This window comes from Lepisosteus oculatus, unplaced genomic scaffold, assembly GCF_040954835.1.
Source record: "Lepisosteus oculatus isolate fLepOcu1 unplaced genomic scaffold, fLepOcu1.hap2 HAP2_SCAFFOLD_99, whole genome shotgun sequence".
Lineage (NCBI taxonomy): Eukaryota > Metazoa > Chordata > Actinopteri > Semionotiformes > Lepisosteidae > Lepisosteus > Lepisosteus oculatus.
This window is the reverse complement of record NW_027168435.1, coordinates 1-17,576: the sequence shown is the minus strand read 5'-3', so window position 1 is coordinate 17,576 and position 17,576 is coordinate 1. Positions and strand designations below refer to the sequence as shown.

The 17,576-nt window shown below is 40.7% G+C and overlaps 5 non-coding genes across 5 annotated transcripts; 2 read left to right on the top strand and 3 right to left on the bottom strand.

Annotated features, from left to right (window-relative positions):
• Window positions 1-828: 828 nt before the first annotated feature.
• Window positions 829-902, bottom strand: trnai-aau (transfer RNA isoleucine (anticodon AAU)). Its single transcript has one exon. It is a non-coding gene; the product is annotated as a tRNA-Ile (tRNA).
• A 562-nt stretch (window positions 903-1,464) lies between these two features.
• trnag-gcc (transfer RNA glycine (anticodon GCC)) lies at window positions 1,465-1,535 on the bottom strand. The gene has a single exon. It is a non-coding gene; the product is annotated as a tRNA-Gly (tRNA).
• Window positions 1,536-6,131: 4,596 nt separating this feature from the next.
• On the bottom strand, window positions 6,132-6,273 carry LOC138237562 (U4 spliceosomal RNA). Its single transcript, XR_011189013.1, has one exon. It is a non-coding gene; the product is annotated as a U4 spliceosomal RNA (small nuclear RNA).
• Window positions 6,274-8,519: 2,246 nt separating this feature from the next.
• trnag-ucc (transfer RNA glycine (anticodon UCC)) lies at window positions 8,520-8,591 on the top strand. The gene has a single exon. It is a non-coding gene; the product is annotated as a tRNA-Gly (tRNA).
• A 1,174-nt stretch (window positions 8,592-9,765) lies between these two features.
• trnat-agu (transfer RNA threonine (anticodon AGU)) lies at window positions 9,766-9,839 on the top strand. The gene has a single exon. It is a non-coding gene; the product is annotated as a tRNA-Thr (tRNA).
• Window positions 9,840-17,576: the final 7,737 nt, after the last annotated feature.

The window sequence follows — 17,576 nt, the reverse complement described above, 5'->3', positions numbered from 1 at the left end:
ATCTCAAAATCAGAAAACTACACTGTGATAAAAATAAAAGACTTTTCAACACAACAATCAATTAAATCTAAATGGTCAAAATCAGAAAACTATGATAACTATGATAAAAACGCCACATATGTGGCACATCCTTACACAAAGGGCTGCGGGTGAATGGAAAAAGTTACCCGGACATGTTGTTACACCGGTTTCCTTTAAGACTGTGGTGGTGCTACTGGGTTAAGCGGCATGGTTAACGGCATACAGACCCCTGGCACAGACCACTTGTGCCAGGGGTCTGTATGCCATTCCCAAAATCCACCTGCTGGATTTTGGGAACTTCAGGACGAGTGGGAATTTTCTCCTATCTGTCAATTCTGTTTTGTTTTGGAGACTCTTGGCTGCCTATGTTGTACAGTGCAGCGTGAAGGAAACATTTTCCAAAACTGTGTCAACTCAAAATTTGTAAGAAAACCTCTCTAGCTGCTTTAACTCTCTTCATTTTTGTCATTTAATGTGACACTCGATGTATAACTGGAGCCTCACATATGCAAATGGTGAGGCTCCAGTTCGACACCACTTTACAGTATCTGACAAAAGCATGGCAGATTGTGCCATGACCGGCAGATAACTTCTGCTTATTTTTACCATATTAAACATTGGAAATCCAACCACTTGCATTTGTGACACTTGATTTTGGCTCCACCTAAGACACTCTTAAATCTTCAAACACTTTTCTCTTCTCCCGCAACACTCTTGTCTGTCGGCACTATGTGGCAGCGTTGCATGACAACCCATCTCACCACGGAAAGGAACCTAACAGCTTTGGTAAGAGAGGAGAAAAGGACCTGGCCCGTACGGGGCTCGAACCCGTGACCTTGGCGTTATTAGCACCACGCTCTAACCAGCTGAGCTAACCGGCCTCACGACAGTAATCCTCTCTGTGCTGCAAAAAATCGATCTCAGGGAATTTCTTTTGCCCTCCTTTGCATAGAAAGCCGTGTAATTCAGTGTACGGGCTTTCTCGTGCATTTTCATGGTTCTTGTAACCCAAATCCTACACTGGCCTGAATTGCCCCCCCATTTCACAGCATTTTTCAGCTGATTTAAAATGTACCTAAAGGAGAAGCATTATTGAAGACCATCAATTACCAAAAGCTTTTGTCAAAGGTTTTGGTGGTCATTTTTAATGACCACAGAGCGCTGTGATCTCGGTTTTACATCTCATCCAAAAGACAGCGCCCTCTTACAACACAGCATCTCCGTCACTATACTGGGGCATTGGGACCCGCACAGACCTCAGGGTGAGCGCCCCCCCCCCGCCGGCACCATTAACACCGCTTCCAGCTGAAAGCTTTGTTTTTTCCTGTAGCTCACCCTCATCCGGGTACTGACCTGGCTCACACCTGCTTAGCTTCAGTGGGTTTTTTGAGTTGCGAGTTGCAAGGGGATGCAAGTGATGGAGCCGCTTGCTGCAAAAGCCACTGCATTGGCCGGGAATCGAACCCGAGCCTCCCGCATGGCAGGCGAGAATTCTACCACTGAACCACCAATGCTTAGTGCCTGGGACTTCAAAAAAGACGCTTTTTTGGTGCTCTGTGCAAAACGCGTCGACATCTGCTTCCAGCTGCAAAATGCCATTCACGGACGCTGAAGAATTTATTTCCAAGGCAGCGGGTACAAGCGATTGGGTGTTTTAAAACCACCAGAAACAGCAAAGAGGCGCGCTTCTTTGCTTGCGCCGGAACACACCAACTGGAGGCGGACAACGTAGTCGGCAGGATTCGAGCTTGCGCGGGGAGACCCCAACGGATTTCTAGTCCATCGCCTTAACCACTCGGCCACGACTACAGCAAGCCCCGCTGCCGCTGCGTTCTTGCTACAATCTTACCTGGATCGCGAGGCGCCGGCGGAAGCCTATTTCAAAGTCGTTCTCCGTTTCAAAAAAACATTTCCACAATACAAGCCTTGCAGACAGACACGCCTCAGAGGACTTAAGGGTGGCTTCATGTCGGAATGATAAAGTCTCCCCGTCCGGACATGAAAATGCCACTTTGTTACACACAAAAAAAGAATCAACAACAGAGAAATGCCCACAAGCATTTGAAAGCCGCACCACGTCGCACTTGAAATAGCTCTTACATTAGTGGTAGATGCAGGAATCGCCTTTTTATTTACGCTCTTACCAACGCGATGGAAAGCAAAACAAAGCAAAGCAGAGCAAAACAAAACGAACAAACGAAAACCCTCACGTCCCGCACTCGCATATAACGCCGTTACGTGCCCAAGCGGTATTGTACGTCATCGTAGCACTGCACCCCGGGGCGTACGGTATAAGGGAACGAGCACACGCCATGAATCGCCTCGAATCACTCCCTACAGCTGTAAGGCGCCTTGAAGCGTGCACCCCCAACGTTCTTCTTTGCGCATCTGTGAAAGGTAAACTCTTGCGCAAACTCTGAACCAGCTCTAAGGAAACTAATCCGATTAGACGTTACTTTGACTCATCCTTTAAGGGACCCTTGTTAATTGGAGAAATCAATGATTTCGAATGAATTCTGTATGCGTTAAAAGACAGCTATACACAGAAAACATGCAGGACACTGCTCATGATGTTTCCCGAGCCGAAACACAGTGCGTTTTTCCAAGCCATTTGACAAAGCCCGCCCACTGAAAACTGCAGCAGATCGTGTAAAGGCGTTCAACTTTGTAACTACTGCACGCACAGGAAGCAGAATCAATTCCTCTTTTCAAACTGTCAAAGGTTTGCTGCAGGACATCGCACAATCTCTTTTGAACGGGGACAAACGATTTCTTATGGGGCGCAGTAAGTACAGACGTTTATAAAGCTCCACTCATGCCGACGATGCAGCATGAAGAAGCGCAACCTAACGTTTGACAGACAAAAGCCGGGCGCCGCTACGAGCAATATGAAATCAAACTGACAGCACACGACGTTTCGCGCTGACTCAAAAGTGATCTCGACAGACGCTGTTCTCTGCATAACGCTGAAAGAGCTAAAGAGCGTTTCTGTTGAGACGTAACCCAGTGGGCAAAAGACGTATAATATACGTCTATTAAACGCATACCTTAGACGTCTAAATGTGGTCTACAATTCGTCTAGAATGAAATTCTAATGTACGTCTAAAGTTATACGTCTATGTTTAGACGTTCATTATACATAAATGGTTGGAGTTCTATTATACGGATAAATTTAGAGGACTATTATACATATATGGTTGGAGTTCCGGATAACTTTAGAGGTCTATTATACGGATAACTTTAGAGGACTATTATACGTATATGGTTAGAGGTCTATTATACGTATAACTTTAGAGGTCTATTATACGTATATGGTTAGAGGTCTATTATACGTATAACTTTAGAGGTCTATTATACGTATATGGTTAGAGGTCTATTATACGGATAACTTTAGAGGTCTATTATACGTATATGGTTAGAGGTCTATTATACGCATAACTTTAGAGGTCTATTATACGTATATGGTTAGAGGTCTTTTATACGGATAATTTTAGAGGTCTATTATACGTATATGGGTAGAGGTCTATTATACATCAAAGATAGATTTTATAGGTGTAGAAACAAGTAAACCAAGCCAATGATTAGGTTTAGAAATTTATTCTGAAAATACACATTCACACCTGAAACATATGTATTTCAAATTATACATTGTATACAATCAATCAACAATCAACATATGGGCAATAATCATAAAAAACACAACTAGTCTTAAACTTCACCTACAAATTCTGGTAACATGGCAATATACAGTATAGTAATGACAAACACAAAACTAATTACATTAACACACTAACTCAAAACCACATTTTGATTCAAATATACATTTTAAAATGTACAACTTCTATATTTCCAAGAAAAAAAAATATTACAATGGAAGTTAAGACGATTTTTGTCCACTATTTGCAAACCCTGTCTAATTGTCCTGTTAGAACCAAAAACCTATTATTTTCAGAGTCCAGATCTCCTGGCCCCCTGCCTTGCATATGCATTCTTCAAGTAACACATTGTGTGCTCCTTTATTTCTTTTTCTGTTGATGTAGGGTGGGACTTCAGCACCGCAGCTAGGAGAAAATTATATAATATTACTTCCCAAATAAATGATGATTAATATCTTCTTTAGTATAATCTAAAAAATGAACGGTTTACTAAGCTCAAAGCTGAAATCAATGTATAAAATTTGGCTTGCATCATAGCAGTTGAGCAATAAAGTCTATCCTAATTAAAGAGTACCCAAAGTTTGAAAGTACAACATAGAATAAGAATAAGAGAAATGGCAAAACGATTTTGTGTCATCTTCCCCATTCACACTATTTTATGTGCCATTTTTTTGCTTATTCACATACTATTTTAATCAAAATAATATTAAAAAAGATCTGTATGTTTTCAGATAGTATTATTATTGTTCATACTTACTCGTCAAAAGAGGATTGCTGAGATATTTGCGGATATACTTCTACGTTTGAAAAACGTGTCCAAAATGGTGACCAACGAATACTAGCAATGCATTGTGGTATATAACCGGAAAATATGCTGGGTTCGATATTTTCTCAACGTATGCGTTTATTAATGTTGTCGATATTATGGTTGAAATTTAACATTGATAATACATCGCGGCTATGTGCCCCCTGCTATGAGCTGATGTGCAATTTTAACGCATGCAGTTAGTAAGGATCGGTCACTGTTGTATGGTATTATATATAATTACATTATGGAATAGGATGGGGACAGGCCTGGCATCACGGGGGGAGGGGGGAATGTCGCCCCTTCAGTTTTGGGCAAAAAGTTTTACCTAACTTAATTTGCGCCCTAAAAAAATAGTTGTACTTTGTCAATGGTCAGACAACACTAAATGACACGAACAGTCACTCAGTCTGTTTGATGGGCAGGAGGGCTATCCGTCCAGGAACTGCACATATTATTGAGTGTCAACATTACGATCCTGTTTGCTCAGGTGGACCGATTCCTTGCAGTAGTTCCTTGCAGTAACGATTTAATACTTAAAATTGTTATATAACTAGGACTAGTTATAGCAGTCTGTGCTTTCTGTTGGTTTTACAACATTTTTTTCTTAACGATTCAGAACGTCCATGTAGCTGCAAAAATGAACGCTTATGGTACTTTTTGCTCCAGGCAATACAAACCGTGAGAGTGACGAAAAATGTGAAACTGAACTTCATCGCAAATACCAGATTGCTAGTCGTTATCTTCTATCATGAAGCACTAATCAATGGCATAGCTGCGAGATTTCATTTGGGTAGCTGCACCGAACAGCTCCGTTTCAACCGAAATATCACTCCCCCCTCAGAATTTCAGACGCCCCCCTACAGATTTTTCCTCGGGCACCGCACACTGATGGGGGACGGGGTGTCCAGGAAATGGTATCAACTTTTGTCAAGAAAATAAAAATAGAAACTCTATAGGCACTCAAACATTTTACTGTTTTTTTTCAGGCAGGTGGCAAGACCCCTCAGCAAAACCCTTGTATGCTAAGCTGTGGGCATTGATTCGTCGAATATACGTATATTTACGGCGAAATTACGGCTATACGTATATATACGTCGCCTCGACGTATAATCAACGTCGAATTGCAACCGTAAAATCGACGACATGAATAAACGCATATATAACGTCGAAAACACATCTAACACAGTGCCTGAGGCTTTTTACTGTATGTATCGTGTGTGCCGCAACTAGGAGTATACGGCACTCTGCACAGTGTACGAAGTAAATTATTTTCGCAGTAATTAATTTATTATATTTACTATATTTATTATACACATGTAAATTAATTGCTGCGAAAATAATTTACTTCGTACACTGTGCAGAGTGCCGTATACTCCTAGTTGCGGCACACACGATACATACAGTAAAAAGCCTCATGCACTGTGTTAGATGTGTTTTCGACGTTATATATGCGTTTGTTAATGTCGTCAATTTTACGGTTGCAATTCGACGTTGATTATACGTCGAGGCGACGTATATATACGTATAGCCATAATTTCGCCGTAAATATACGTATATTCGACGAATCAATGCCCACTGGGAACAAGCTCGCTTCTTTCTACCATGATGTCACCATGACCAAATCTGTCTTTAAACACCTTGCTCAGTCTCTAACGAGACTGTCAAAAATAGCTTTCGCTGATTGTATTGCAAACCGGCGGAAGCGGGGTATTGGGAAAAGTTTTCAACTAGCAATAATCCCGCCTCGGCTAAACCTCACAGGCTACGATACTGCCACTGCGCAAAGCTGACGGTTGCCAGGCAACCGCGGGGATCCTATGGAAATCGTTATCAATCGTCTCATGGCATGTCGTTGCTGTAACGCTTCATATTTGTCGTCTTCTTCTAGCTTGAGGTTTTGAAGAATTTCATGACAGACAAGGGCTCCGTTGGGAACAAAGAAACCCGTTGATTCTTTTCAGCAGCAGAAATACAACCCTTTAAATACAAGATGACAGAACAATGACGAAGGGCATGCCGGGAGGAACTCATGCACTACAGAGGAAAGGGGGTGGGCACGTACAGTTCACATTCAAGCCACAAGTACTCTTCTCGGATGTTGCACAAACAAATCCTAACGTCTTGAAAGCATTGAGGCATGTTTGTGTCCCACTTCCCGTGGCTGCAGGATGACTGACACGAACGGACAAACACAATCTGTGGCGTTTAGCGTGACATAGTCTTGCAGGCATCGTGCTGTCTCACTGCAATACTATACCGCTGGAGGAAACAGTCCATCTGGCCATGAAACTCATTTGAACGTCTAGCTACAGCAACTAACAATATCATGATTTATTCAGGATGTGTGGAATCAGCACGTCCCGGAGACAGCTTCCGAAATCTTGAGCATTCTCTGGTGGTAGGGGCGTTCAAGATGGCGCTCAGGTGGGAGGTAAAGTTTAGTGGTTGAGGATTTTTTTTGAGTTTTTCATGACCTGAATGTTAATTTTTGCTTTTTTTGACTACAGAAAAATAAGGACTTAACACTACTTGTTTAAACTTCAGTTATAATTGAAAGAAAAAAAAACTATTTTTTTTAGGTTTAAGAATTTCGATATGAGTAACACTGGGAAAAGAAAAGAGAGTGCTGGGTCTTCGAAGGAGAACTCTAAGATACCTCAATCGTATATGTATAGCACTACAAGAAAATTGATGGCAACTAAAGGGAAAAGTGAAGCAGCTGGAGGGGACGTGGAAAGAGTGCTGGAGATGCGCTCGTACGCGAGCGCTCGCAGCCCAAGTGAGACTCAGCTGCCAGAGGAAGAGCCGGAGTCCCTGCCCAGCACACCTGTGAAAACCCCGGCAGCCAAGAGAGGAAGGGGCAACCTGACGCTGGAGGAGCTCCAGACCAACATCTTCAACATGATGGCACAGAGCATGGGTGAGCTGAAGGAAATGACTTGATCTAATACAGTCGCAATCGAAAGTCTTAAAAAGTCCATGGACTGTGTGTTTAAAGAGGTTGAAGACTTAAAGAGTGAAGTAAAAGTTCTTAAACAAGTAAATACCAAACAAGAAAAGCATATTAAAGAACTTGAATTGAAAGTGAACGATGTAGATAGATACCGTCGATGATGGAATTTAAAATTATTTGGAGTTAAAGAGGAACGTGATAAGGACCTTGTTGCAACAGTGAAGGGTATCTGTAAAAGGACCCTGCCGGACCAGGAGGACGTAATATCGGCCATTGACTTTGTTCACAAGCTCGGGAGAGCGAACATGTCTGGGCAAGTGCTCCCCAGATCGATTATAATACAGTTCACCAAGAGGACGGCGAGGGACATGCTGTGGCAAGCGGCGAGGGGGAATGAGTATTTGAATGGGAACAAACTGAGGTTTGCAGAGGACCTGTCTGCTGCGGACAGGAGTACCAGGAACCAGCTGTGGCCCCAGGTTGAAGCTGCCAGAAGAGAGGGGAGGAGAGCCTACTTTGTGGGAGCGAGGGCCTTTGTGGACGGGAAGGAGATTTGCTCCCAGTGACTGCTCAGTTAATGATTATGTTTGGTTTTATTTGTTATACCAGTATATACTAGTGTTTCTTTAGTGTTAGTTTGGAATGGTGTAGTTAAGTGTTAAGGACTGTTATAGTTCTGGTTCTTTGAAAAACTCAATAGTTTAGACAGTCTTAGAGTTAGTTATTTGCTTTTGTGTATGTCTTTTTCATGAATGCCAGAGGTACTCGAAATGTTGTTAAAAGAAAAACTGTGTGCTGAGTTTTATTTTTTACAGGAAACGCATGCATGTTGAAACTAAAGTTTATAAATAATTGAGAAATATTAAAGCAAGGAAAATATGATACATGTAAAATATACAATTTGATCACATAATTACTTAATTACCTCTGGTAGTTAAATGCTTTTTTCTGCTGCATTTTTTTTCTCTTGTACATGACTCTGATCCTCTTGTTGTATTTGTATTTGTAAATTCTATGTTTAATAAAAATTTTTTTAAAAAAAGCATTCTCTGGTGGTGTCCTGCAGACTTCCTGTGGGCATGCGTTGGTGGTATAGTGGTGAGCATAGCTGCCTTCCAAGCAGTTGACCCGGGTTCGATTCCCAGCCAACGCAGTGGTGAATGTTTTCAAATGCTATCATGAGCCTTGGATTGTGACTAGCAAAGCGAAGCCTTTTGAAAGAGCTAAAGCACTGAAAAACGGAATTGAGGGAGAATCTTACAGGGGATTCTGAGTGGTGTCTGCATACACGCAGTCCAATATGGGTGCTGAAAGCTTGAGCTACTCTCAATGTCATGCTGGCTTTCCCCGGAGTAAATCTGTTACATTGAAAGAATGCTTCTCGCAGGTTCAAAAAGGGACCCTTGTTAATTGGAGAAATCAATGATTTCAAATGAATTCTGTATGCGTTAAAAGACAGCTATACACAGAAAACATGCAGGACACTGCTCATGCGTGTGGAGTTCAGCCGAAACACAGTGCGTTTTTTCAAGCCATCTGACAAAGCCCGCCCACTGAAAACTGCAGCAGATCGTGTAAAGACGTTCAACTTTGTAACTACTGCACGCACAGGAAGCAGAATAAATTCCTCTTTTCAAACTGTCAAAGGTTTGCTTTACGAACGCCGCAGGACATCGCACAATCTCTTTTGAACAGGGACAAACGATTTCTTATGGGGCGCAGTAAGTACTGTTACTGTCACTGCTCGATACCGACGTTGGCCTACTATACCATGTTCAGCCACCGCTAGAAAATGTACGGCTCTAGCACCGGAGCAAGCAACAGGAGGGCCGACGTCAAACAGGCACATGTGTCAGACATGGAGAGCGACGAGAATGAGATTTGAACCCATGACTGCAGAGCACAATGAATTAGCAGTCCATCACCTTAACCACTCAGCCACCTTGTCGACGAAACTGGGCTGTCCGGACATGGGTTGGCGCGCTCCAGATGATCTTTTTCTTTTTTTTCCCTCGTACTCGAGGGTCATTTTCCTGTTCCACATGTGATTTCAACATTTTCCTTGGGAGATGTCAAGCCAGCAAGCCACTGCTGTGGTTCAGTGGCCAGTGTGGAGTTCAGTGGCCCTGTTGTACACAGAAAGCATATTGAGCTCCTTGGACATGAAAAGTTCCAGATAAGAGCCATTTGTCATCCTTTCTCTTGGTGTCGATGTTGCTATTGTATGTAAAGGTGGCAACTTGCTCAGCAAGCAGGCGGAGCACACACCGAATGCAGATGTGTCTGAGTGGTGTGTCCAAGTGGCTGCAAAAGAACAGCACTCCTGGGGCGCCGTGGCTTAGTTGGTTAAAGCGCCTGCCTAGTAAACAGAATATCCTGGGTTCGAATCCCAGCGGTGCCTTCTTTGTTGTGTCTTCTCGAACAGAACTGGTCATTACAGACAACCGCCTACGGCTAGACTTAATTAAATGCAAGTATTCATTTCCTGTCTTTAACGCGACTTGTTTTTCTTAAAATGGATGCAACTTGCAAAACATGAAATACAAGCCTTGCTAATCAGCGCTAGCGGCTGGCAAAAAAAAAAGAAGTCAGCAATGTTTTTTTCTTTAACCTTAACCCTGCTAATGGAGAAGAGTTAAATGACCGAGTCAATGCAGCTTAAACGATGCGCAAGTCGGGTTCTTAGCTGAAAGGGTGGTAAATCACACTCACCCCAGTCCTTAATCTTTTAAAGAGGATACAAAATTGAACCTAGTCGCCACATCACATACATCCTGTTCAATGATAAAAAGGTAACATCTATCCTCGCTCCAGAGTAAATCTCACGTTGAGGGCATCTTTTTTTTCACTTTACCGTGAGTCGGGCTCGGCTGCACAGAGGAGAGAGCAGACCAATGAGGTCACAGGGACAGGGGAGTCACACGCTGGCGGTTTGAATACGCGGAAGATCACTGAGGGATCCACAGTATGTGGACCCTCCGTTCGCCATCAGTCCGCACTCCGGACTCTGAATCCTGCCATCCGAGTTAAGATCTCAGCGGAACCTGAGGTGCAGTTCCTTCTTAAAACGTAATCTGGTGAGCATTTCTAGAATCGCACTTGTATAGATGCAGCCTTTAATGTGTTGCTAGGTTAAAATTGATGACTTCTTGTATTTCAGTAGGCAACTGCCCTCTTGATTTTGGATTTAATCTCTTTATTACAGGGGCGCTTTTATGAAGACAGAGTCATGTTCAGGTACTTTGTTTGATGGAGGAAGCTTATTTCGGACTCTGTGATCTGCTCACCTGGAAAGGTCTGCTGTACTACTACAAGAGAGAAGTAGAGTCTGGAAGAAGGGACAATTTTATGATGCTTTGGAAGATAATGTTTTTTTTTTCTTATACTGAAAATGAAAAGTAGTTGTTTCTATATGGACTCAGTCTTTGGAATTTGTATATTTATATATTTCAGTGAACCCTCAGCCATTCCTTCTGTATTGTAATTCAATTTCTCTTTTAAAATTCCTTCCCCACTTCTAGGACCTGCAGTTGCTGAACTCCACAATGGCTTCTATTGGAAAGTCTGTGACTGAGACCAAGTAAGTGTTCACTTTTTTATGAAACCATTATTTATTTTGGAGCAATGAGCAATTCTTATATAAATGCAATAAAATCATTATGCTCAAACTATGAGAGAGAATTTTAAGGATAATTTAAGAAATCAGTCTTAGCTTGTTTCTATACACAGATGGTATTATTTATTTTCAAAGGAAACCCGCAAGGATTCCCCTGGTGTGCAAGATGTGCCTGAATACTTTTGATCAGCTTCCTGCTCACTTCAAGAGAGCGTGTATGAAGCATGCCACGGCAGAAGAGATCGGGATGGCCTCTCAACAGACGAGGGAGGACATGATGAATCACCTGAAGAACGGGGTCATTGTGGATTACCACAGATAAGAGATCAAAGGACACTTTGTGGGCTTGAAATACAAAGAAAATCTTGTTCTATGGTACAAGATAAATACAAAACTTAAGCTTTTATTTTAATTAGATTTATTTATAAAGCATAAGCAATCATTTATTACATTAATATATGTGAAAATAACATTTTAGTATCATACATTTAGTATATTTAGTTCCTAATGCTGAAAGAAATGATCATAGAACATGACATCTAACCTTACCTGCGGTGTTTTTAATCCCTATTGCTCAATGCACGGTGAAAGCATTGCATACATATGTCTGACAATGAGGAATGGGCCCCTGAGACAGTCATTTGCCTGTTTCACAAATGATCGTATTTTACTAGAGATTCTGTTTGGGATTCAGATGTGCATTCTGACAGCAATCCCTTTCAATAAATGATACGTTCTGGATGAGGTCAAAGGTGTTGGAACACTGTATTTAGGATGTGTTTGCAGTGATTGTGTGTCTTCTGCTTCAACGCAGTGATATATAGACGTGCTCCTGTAATTTATTGGTACAAGCCCAGGGCAGTGAGCAGTCTGAGGATTTATTTCCAGACGGCATAGAGCAGTGAAGCAATGAAGTAGTGCAACACACTGGATCATTATATTGTTAGAATCTATTCTACTTACATTATTACATTATACACAATTTGAGTTCATTTTAAAAAGTAAAATGTAATGAAAGGAATGCATTTTCATAAGAAAGATAATACCGATATGCATGTGATAATCTTCCTTATATCATGTAGTGTGTCATTTGGACACTTTGTGGGATTGAAATACAAAGAAAACCATGTTATATGGTACAAGATAAATACAAAACTTAATCTTTTATTTTAATTAGATTTGTTTATAAAGCATAAGCAATCATTTATTACATCGCTTCTTGAATTAAATCTTTTGACAAGAGGTAAGACTTCTATTTTACATTTAAACCCATGTTTAGCTGTGTTTTTTAGATTTAACTGAACCAATTTCTGTGTGTGATAATGTCCTTGAATTCTGACAACATCACACTAAATTACATGATATAAAACAGCTAATGTTTCTAGAGATAGAATGTTTCTAGAATGTTTCTGGGATGCTGGGATGTTTCTGGGATGCTTCTAATTACTTTTTATTACCAGGGACAGTTTAATTCACCTTGTACAGTACTGAAAGACCAAGATGCTTTTTTCTAAAGTTATTTAACATTTTATAGAACTTTGTCTACTATGGCAACATGATGAGCTTGGTGAAACTTGGAAAAATACTGCTTGGACACTTATCTTAAGATAAAGATAGGATAAAGGTTTATCTTTTGCACCTACCTGACCCCCAGGGAAGGCCAATGCTTTCTAAGTTGATGGTTCCCTACAGTAGACTGTACTTTAATTTCAAAGGTAATGTATATTGACCCAAATCAGTTTTGGACTCCAATCTACTGACGAAATGGAGCCTATCCTTTTTTCAGGATTTTAGCATCATACGTTTGGTATATTTAGTCCCTAATGATGAAAGAAATGATCATAGAACATTTGGACACTTTGTGGGCTTGAAATACAAAGAAAATCATGTTCTATGGTACAAGATAAATACAAAACTTAAGCTTTTATTTTAATTCGATTTCTTTATAAAGCATAAGCAATCATTTATTACATCGCTTCTTGAATTAAATCTTTTGACAAGAGGTAAGACTTCTGTTACATTTAAACCCATGTTTAGCTGTGTTTTTTAGATTTAACTGAACCAATTTCTGTGTGTGATAATGTCCTTGAATTCTGACAACATCACACTAAATTACATGATATAAAACAACTAATGTTTCTAGAGATAAAGTTTCTGAGATGCTTCTAATTACTTTTTATTACCAGGGACAGTTTAATTCACCTTGTACAGTACTGTAAGACCAAGATGCTTTTTTTTAAAGTTATTTAACATTTTATAGAACTTTGTCTACTATGGCAACATGATGAGCTTGGTGAAACTTGGAAAAATACTGCTTGGCCACTTATCTTAAGATAAAGATAGGATAAAGGTTTATCTTTTGCACCTACCTGACCCCCAGGGAAGGCCAATGCTTTCTAAGTTGATGGTTCCCTACAGTAGACTGTACTTTAATTTCAAAGGTAATGTATATTGACCCAAATCAGTTTTGGAATCCAGTCTACTGACGAGATGGAGCACATCCTTTTTTCAGGATTTTAGCATCATACGTTTGGTATATTTAGTCCCTAATGCTGGAAAGAAATGATCATAGAACATTTGGACACTTTGTGGGCTTGAAATACAAAGAAAATCATGTTCTATGGTACAAGATAAATACAAAACTTAAGCTTTTATTTTAATTAGATTTGTTTATAAAGCATAAGCAATCATTTATTACATTAATATATGTGAAAATAACATTTTAGCATCATACGTTTAGTATATTTAGTCCCTAATGCTGAAAGAAATGATCATAGAACATGACATCTAACTTTACCTGCGGTGTTTTTAATCCCTATTGCTCAATGCACGGTGAAAGCATTGCATACATGTGTCTGACAATGAGGAATGGGCCCCTGAGACAGTCATTTGCCTGTTTCACAAATGATCGTATTTTACTAGAGATTCTGTTTGGGATTCAGATGTGCATTCGGACAGGAATCCCTTTCAAGAAATGATACGCTCTGGATGAGGTCAAAGGTGCTGGAACACTGTATTTAGGATGTGTTTGAAGTGATTGTGTGTCTCCTGCTTCAACGCAGTGATATATAGATGTGCTCCTGTAATTTATTGGTACAAGCCCAGGGCAGTGAGCAGTCTGAGGATTTATTTCCAGACGGCATAGAGCGGTGAAGCAGTGAAGTAGTGCAACACACTGGATCATTATATTATTAGAATCTATTCTACTTACATTATTACATTATACACAATTTGAGTTCATTTTAAAAAGTAAAATGTAATGAAAGGAATGCATTTTCATAAGAAAGATAATACCGATATGCATGTGATAATCTTCCTTATATCATGTAGTGCGTCATTTGGACACTTTGTGGGATTGAAATACAAAGAAAACCATGTTATATGGTACAAGATAAATACAAAACTTAATCTTTTATTTTAATTAGATTTGTTTATAAAGCATAAGCAATCATTTATTACATCGCTTCTTGAATTAAATCTTTTGACAAGAGGTAAGACTTCTATTTTACATTTAAACCCATGTTTAGCTGTGTTTTTTAGATTTAACTGAACCAATTTCTGTGTGTGATAATGTCCTTGAATTCTGACAACATCACACTAAATTACATGATATAAAACAGCTAATGTTTCTAGAGATAGAATGTTTCTAGAATGTTTCTGGGATGCTGGGATGTTTCTGGGATGCTTCTAATTACTTTTTATTACCAGGGACAGTTTAATTCACCTTGTACAGTACTGAAAGACCAAGATGCTTTTTTCTAAAGTTATTTAACATTTTATAGAACTTTGTCTACTATGGCAACATGATGAGCTTGGTGAAACTTGGAAAAATACTGCTTGGACACTTATCTTAAGATAAAGATAGGATAAAGGTTTATCTTTTGCACCTACCTGACCCCCAGGGAAGGCCAATGCTTTCTAAGTTGATGGTTCCCTACAGTAGACTGTACCTTATCTTCAAAGGTAATGTATATTGACCCAAATCAGTTTTGGACTCCAATCTACTGACGAAATGGAGCCTATCCTTTTTTCAGGATTTTAGCATCATACGTTTGGTATATTTAGTCCCTAATGATGAAAGAAATGATCATAGAACATTTGGACACTTTGTGGGCTTGAAATACAAAGAAAATCATGTTCTATGGTACAAGATAAATACAAAACTTAAGCTTTTATTTTAATTAGATTTATTTATAAAGCATAAGCAATCATTTATTACATTAATATATGTGTGTAGCGGCGAGGCTTATTAATAAGGCAGAATTAAGTGTTCTGAGCCTTCCCAAATGAGGCCCCATTTCTCTGTTCATCTCTGTGGTGCAGCCACAGAGAAACTGTTCTGCAGGGTGATTTAAGGTCCTAGGACAGCTCCCAAAGGGGGATGCACTTAGCTAAGCCTGGCTATCATGATCAATGGTCATCCATTGGCGCCTATCTGTCTAGGGAGTGCCAGTTGGACATCTGGACTGCATTACTAAGTGTCAGGACTAAGTGACTCATATCTCACCTTGATCAATCAATCAGGGACTGGTAGGGCCGAGTAACCCACGTGGGACTCTGATGCCCATGGAACTTTCAGCCAATCAATGAGCTGAAGTTCCTCCAGGTAAAAACAGGCAACACAGAGAGCCTGTGAGATTCAGTAAGATTCAGAAGGGAGGATTCAGAGGATTCTGTGGACAATTCTAAAGGGAATTCAAAGGAGAATTCCAGGGCAGGACGGCCCAGGAGCAGAAGGCTCCCAAGGGCAGGACATTCTCGCAGCGCGCCTCCTGACCATCCTGAGACTCAGCCCGGACAACCACGGAACGGCCAGTGTGTACGAGTGCCAGAACTTTCCTTTGTTCTAAGAGTCTAGAGCGGAGGTTGCCAGAGAATAACCAGAGGATCCACCCGAGGTTAGCACCAGCAGCAGGCCTTGTGAACAGGTCGGAACTGTGGACAGCTGAATCACTATTCAGAACTAGCTCTTCATCAGAAACGAACCGGTCCTCTTCCTGACTTGCTGGGACCCACAGTCATCTTTTCTCCTGTGCACAAACTTTGCTAGTTAAAGCCCACAGTGAGCATCAGCAGTGCAGCGTCGCAAGCCGCACAGCACAGCCTGGCACGGAGCCAGAGAGCGCGGATTGGACAGCAACAGCCTGCAACTGTTTCTTTGTACCCGCAGGAAGATCTGAATCCCCAAAGATTGGATGAGTATTCAACTTCAATGCATTACAGCTCGAGAATTCAATTGTTATCCCAACCAGTTGATATCAATTTAATTCCTAAGAGTTATGTACTTGTTTGAGTATCTAATGTAGAAGTTATAACCAAGTTCATTAACGAAACGGTCTTAATGAATGATATACTGAACGTATGTCCTCTTGATATGTGTAACACTTCGTAACTGACTGAATATATATCTTTTGTATTCTGATAACCCTCTTGATAAGATCTGTTAGGTTTACATGCATATTTTATGTATTAATAAATGTATCCTCGTGTATTAGTACCTGTGTGTGCGCGTTGTTTGAGTTATGTCACATGGTTGGATTCTAAAGCTATCAAAAGAATCAACTTTGTGATTTACTGCTACAATTAATAATTGTCTCAGTAAATGCCCAAACCCTACAGAACTGGTGCCTTCAGAGACCCCCTACATTTAATTTTGCTATGGCAACATTACATATTTGGCGTCCCTGAACCGGTTTTCTTACATTATTTGGCGTCCCTGGGTGGGCGTGGCAAGACTGAAATGAGTCAACCAAGCGGAATAATTCAATATAAAACGCCGCGGGTTTCATACACAACAATACGGTGTGCTGAAAGCCGAAAGAAAAAAAAGTTCCCCTTGCTCTTTAAGCAGTGCTTGATTGTTTTGTGATCTTTTGCGATCTACCGGGTTGATTGCATACTTGATCTTGTGGTTTTCTGTGGTAAAACTGTGATTTCGTACTTAAAAGTAATACTCTTTAAGTTTAACGATGGTTGCTAAAAGGTCTGAATTCGAGTCGCTATTAAGCACTCTCTCTAGCAGCGACAGGTCTGACCACGATCTCTTCCATATCTCCGTCAGCGGAGAAGCTAGAAGGATAAATCTCCATTCTCTGAGAGAGCTAGCGAAGGACATAGAGAGATTTGACCCCGCAGTGTCAAAGAATAATATCGAGAGTTATATTCAGGACCTCAGGTATACCCTGCAGTATCTGCCAAACGCCACAGAACAGGAGAAAGTGTTTCTGGTCAGGAAAACTACCAGCAGAGCTGTACATGAGTGGATGGCTAGGCAGATGAAAGAAGTCTGTAATGATTTTGAGCAGCTTTGTCAAGCACTTATCGAAGAAAACAGTGCGTTTATTGACCCGACTGCTGCGATAGCCGCCGCTCTTAACATTAAGCACAAGAGAGCAGAGTCCCCTCGCGAATATTACGAGAGACTTAGACGAACTTATTTTGCAGGGCGAAATGATGAGGGTTGCGAAGAGAACACACATTTCAAGGGTTTATTCATTGCGAATCTCCACCCGTCAGTCAGAA